General features: G+C 38.4%; 1 long non-coding RNA gene across 1 annotated transcript; it reads right to left on the bottom strand.

Moving 5' to 3' along the window:
• Positions 1 to 1,670: 1,670 nt before the first annotated feature.
• LOC113471633 lies at positions 1,671 to 4,166 on the bottom strand. The gene is made up of 2 exons (XR_003394259.1): positions 3,600 to 4,166; positions 1,671 to 2,321 (listed from the first exon to the last, which is right to left on the bottom strand). It is a non-coding gene; the product is annotated as an uncharacterized LOC113471633 (long non-coding RNA).
• Between the last annotated feature and the right edge of the window lie 1,385 nt (positions 4,167 to 5,551).

Raw genomic sequence — 5,551 nt, forward strand, 5'->3', positions numbered from 1 at the left:
TTTTTGGTTTGGTCTTAAGTAACCTAGGTTTGTAAGACCGCCGAAGACCACCCCGCCGTTCTAGGTAGGTAATGTAGGTATGTAGATATTATTATTTTTTATTTAAAAGAAATAAGATTATTATTATGATTCATAAGAGTGCGTACTTTATGTAGGTATTTATTGTTGAACAATAGTTTGTTATCTTGTTGTTGTGCAGTAAAAAGAAAACATAATTATTTGAAATAAACAAGGTATATTCTATTCTGAAAAAAAAAAAAAAAAAAAAAAAAAAAAACTTAAGGAACCTTTTTTTTCTAAAAAACAGAGCTGAGCGGAAACCAAAGAGCATAGAGCTTTCGACTCTCAGTTTTATGCCGTTTGGAGTCGTTTCCCTTTATCATCATTTTTTCTACCTGCTCTATGCTCTATTCTTTCCCCACTCTGTTTTGAGCCTGATGAGCAGTAAAGAGTTCAAAACACGAAACCCTTTAGAATAGTTTAGAATCTCTAGACATTGACTTTGAAATTGTTCTACAGGTGTGACCTCAAGATGACTTTCCATGAAATGAACCAGAGCAAGAAAAGATCAGATTTTTTTCTACCTGCTCTATGCTCTATTCTTTCCGCCCCACTCTGTTTTGAGCCTGATGAGCAATAAAGAGTTCGAAACACGAAACCCATTAGAATCTCTAGACATTGACTTTGAAATTGTTCTACAGGTGTGACCTCAAGATGACTTTCCATGAAATGAACCAGAGCAAGAAAAGAGGAACAACTGACCGAACTGCAGTCGAAGGGTCAATGTTCAGGTTGGAAATCATTCTGGATTATTCAACCTCGTTCTACGGACGTCTCCTCCTGAATGTTTCATCGTAGGGTAAGTGTACCATTTATTCGCCCACCTAAAAAACGTACCATTTATTGGCCCACCTGCCCACATTTATTTTTCTAATTTTTGCAAGAAAAGAACCACAAATATTCTCAGTAGAGATAAAAATAATAATATTGACAACAAAACCTATACCTAAATCACAATATTTAGTTGACATGTTTACAAATTTTAATTACATTGTGTTTTCTTCCTATTTACAAGTCATTGCTTCTTTCGTACCTAAAACTAAGAAATTCTATCACAATAGGGAACAATCTTCCCTGGGAATATAGTAAATGTACTTACATTCCACCACATAAATCACAATATTTAGTTATACATGTTTACAAATTTTAATTACATTGTCTTTTCTTCATATTTACAAGTCTTTGCTTCTTTCGTACCTAAAACTAAGAAATTCTATCACAATAGGGAACAATCTTCCCTGGGAATATAGTAAATGTACCTACTTAAATTCCTATTTCCCTACTTACCTAGGTAGGTATATAGGATCACTTGTCTTATTTTAGGTAGAGGTTCCTAGATACCTATTTGATTTTAGATGCGTCAACCTTAATATAGGTACACCTAAATCGGCGCAGCGGTTAAGTGTTCAGCAACATTGCACGTGGCAGTAACTTGCACGGGTGACCGTCTCATCAAACGGCGCGCTCAAAAAGTAGGCGGATTGACCGCGCTTGGTGAATAATCCCAGGGGTTGCTCGCGCTCGGCCTGTTGTAATAGCGCAAATAGTCGCGCTGATAAGCGCTATACAGATCTTCGTCCATTTGTAGAAAGAAAGGAATGCCGATTATGGGTATACATAAATCACAAAATTTAATTTACATGTTTACAAATTTTAATTACATTGTCTTTTCTTCTTATTTACATGCTACTTTCGTACCTAAAACTAAAAAAATCTATCACAATAGGGAACAATCTTCCCTGGGAACATAGTACCTAATGTACTTCCTTTCCTATTTCCATACTTACCTATTAGGTAGGTATATAGGATCACTTGTCTTATTTTAGGTAGAGGTTCCTAGGTAACTATTTGATTTTATATGCGTCAACCTTAACATACACCTATATCGGCGCAGCAGAACACTTAGGTTAAGCAACATTGCACGTGGCAGTAACTTGCACGGGTGACCGTCTCATCAAACGGCGCGCTCAAAAAGTAGGCGGATTGACCGCGCTCGGCGAATAATCCCAGGGGTTGCTCGCGCTCGGCCTGTTGTAATAGCGCAAATAGTCGCGCTGATAAGCACTATACAGATCTTCGTCCATTTGTAGAAAGAAAGGAATTCCGATGATGCTGAAGAGTTCGAAGAAGGATAGGACTGTCAGGGACATGAGCAGGTTGTATGTGAGATAGCCGATCATGATGGTGGCGGGAATCGAACCTGGGACCTTGGATCACACGGCGGAGAGAACCATAGACTGTGTCGATGGTAATTGATGAGCCTGTGAAAGAAACGAAACACTGTAAGTTAGTTAGTTAGTTTTAGTCAGTTAATTAGTAGCTAAGTGGTTCAATGAACTCAATATTTTCAATAGCTCAGAAAAACCGTTCTTACTCCAAAACCCCAGTCTTGGGCCTTGGAGTAAGGCCCAATTATCGAACCCAAAATCGAAAATTTCAAACAGGAAATCGTGAGATGTTCGCACCAGATTTCTCTCTCTCTCTCTCTCTCTCTCTCTCTCTCTCTCTCTCTCCCTCTCTCTCTTTCTCTCTGTAAAACTAATGAATTAACAAATCTCCTTATGTAACGAAATTATTAAAATAAAATTGTATAGGGAGACCTACAATAAAAGTGTACAAATTACAAAAGTGGCACATAAAAATGGGTATACCTACCTACTCAGTACAAAAGTGATGCAGAAGGTACTTTTAGTATTATTATTAAGTACGAAAGGTACCTAATTGTAGGTACCCACTAATGACAACAAGATCATAAAAAAGTTATGCTTATTTTGATTAAAGAACTTTCTTTTGCAGATTCTTAACTACAGTTACAGCACTAAAGTGAGCTATTGTATGTCTTCAGATGGCGACTATTTGTATTGAAGACTTATTGTGCCTAAATGCATCTAGGTACTTACACAATGTGTTTAGGTACCGATAGGGTGAATCTGAAGGAAAACCTTCAAAAAAGCTTTGGAAAGCCTTTTTTCAAAGAGGTATCGTCACGAAATGGAAGAGTGAAGGGAGACGGGATAGCAGAAATTCAGCCTTTCCGACTATTGAGGATAAAGTTCGCCCCGGGTGGAATCAAACCCTCGACCTAGCGCTTACAAGGCAGACGCACCACCTTCCAATCTACCGTGCATTAACTACAGTTACAGCACTAAAGTGAGATATTGTATGTCTTCACATGTTGACTATTTGTATTGAAGACTTATTGTGCCTAAATGCATCTATAGGTACTTACACAATGTGTTTAGGTACCGATAGGGTGAATCTGAAGGAAAACCTTCAAAAAAGCTTTGGAAAGCCTTTTTTCAAAGAGGTATCGTCACGAAATGGAAGAGGGAAGGGAGACAGGATAGCAGAAATTCAGCCTTTCCGAATTCTAACTATTGAGGATAAAGTTCGCCCCGGGTGGAATCAAACCCTCGACCTAGCGCTTACAAGGCAGACGCACCACCTTCCAATCTACCGTGCGATGGTCCTAAACTAAAATGGACGTGGCATATATAAGGGACAAAGAAGTCGTCTTCCAATCTAACCGGCCATCTTACCTTTATTTATCTTTTTAAACCCATAATGGTACAATGATCCTCAGGTTGTTTTCCGAAGCCAGATATTGTGTTTCAGGCTCATCGGGGGGTTAGGTGGCGTGCAAAATATCCATCAATGAACCTGACGATCCAACTCAGTCTTTAGTGCAACAGAATGTTCTATAATGGTTCACATAAGTTCTGAGCATATTTTGAACCTTAATTAAGTAAAAATTTGTGAAGTCGGTTAAGTTGTTAAGTTTAAGTTAGTTTGAAAGACGTTTAAGGTTAAGTCCCGTTCCCACTTATTTTGGGTTTCATCCGATTTTTCTCCGAACGTCCTGTAGGCATGTAATTTAATTGAGAGTGTTCCCACGACACGATTTTTTTTACGACCGACAAGTGGGAACCGGCCTTTACTGTATAACTGCTAAGGTCTTTAGTGATGGGGGTCTACCCTTCATTCGGCGTGGTTAGTATCCGAAAAGGTGTGGGCACCTGAGCAATCGGGTGCCGCTGGCTTTTCCCGGCCCTTCTCACTCCGGGTGAGGTTATGAGGAGGCGGGTAGCTTGTGGCCGAATGGAGGGTAAGACCCCCGTCACTAGAAAGCTTAGCAGTTATACACTGAGAAAAAAACTAGGGTGCCGGCAGCCCAATCAGGTGACTGGGTTCCGGCACCCTAATACTCCTAATAGTAAACTCTAACTTGGCCTGGCGCACTGCCGTGCGCCTAGGTATCGGGAAGCTGAACACTATAATATAGCATTCCAACACCCTAAATTAAGATAAGTAACCCAATAATGGAGTTCTTCCACCTTAAAATTGTGGCACTCTATGACCATTTTTTTTTTCTCTCAGTGTACGTACAGTGACGTCAAGCCCCTGCTCAAAAGTTGAACGGCAGTCAGACAGACGAAATAACTCCGTCTCTGTTGACAGTACACTTTAACATTTTATTTACTGCTGTGAAAAAAAAAAATAATAATAATAAATGAAAAAAATAAAAAAAAATTTGAGGTACATACATCAATATTAAAAATGAGGATTAAGATTAGGTTCGTTCTTTTTATCTGATCCTCCTTCTCTCTTCGATTTCGGGACGATAAGACTTCAGCAGTTACAGTTCCCTCTGTCAAAAAACCTCCTTTAAAATATTAAAATTATGAATTAAATGTACCTACCTAACTTCCTATTCCCGGATTTACTCTTCATGTTTTTCACCATTATCTTGACTTAGATGTGTTCAGTGTTGGTCCTGACTTTATGTTGGTCCATTTTTACTTTCTTTGACTACTTGATAAGCCCGAACCTAACTTTCTCTCTTGTGCCATCGCCTATTAACCCAAGTGTAATGGCGTGAAATAACTTTAACACACAGGTAGGTATTATAGGAGCATTCTACATGTAACATGAGTACCTAATTCAGTAGTCCGCGAAGCTTAGAGTTTTGAATTACTTATCCATTAATTAACATAATTAGAGGATACAGTATTTAATAGAGGATGTATGTCATTAGAGGATATATTACTGTAGTACCTATTCGTTCTGACATTCAAAAAGTAAAAATTAGATCTGGTGTTCAAATCAAAAATTAGATCTGGTGTTCAAATCAAAAATTAGATCTGGTGTTCAAATCAAAACTGGTTGGGGATGTTTCCGATTAGCTGTGGCTGTGACCTGTTTGTGAAAACAACTTCACACTACTTGCACTTTCCTTTTCGCAAATACCTATTAATTTTTACGTCAAAAACTATTAGGTAACTATAAGATGTAGATAATGATGATTAGTATGTTGTGTATTTTCAGTACAATTCCGTTTACTTTGTAAAATTTCAACACCTTTGTCTACATTTCAGGCCAGATCAGACATTTGGGATCTCAATGGAGGCCGCGTCGTATCAAACTAAAAACACAAACGAAACTCAAATATTAGGCGAGCGAGGAAAAGTTTTCTCTCCCGCAGTCTCTGCAC

Source organism: Diaphorina citri, unplaced genomic scaffold (assembly GCF_000475195.1).
Source record: "Diaphorina citri unplaced genomic scaffold, Diaci psyllid genome assembly version 1.1 scaffold2720, whole genome shotgun sequence".
NCBI lineage: Eukaryota > Metazoa > Arthropoda > Insecta > Hemiptera > Psyllidae > Diaphorina > Diaphorina citri.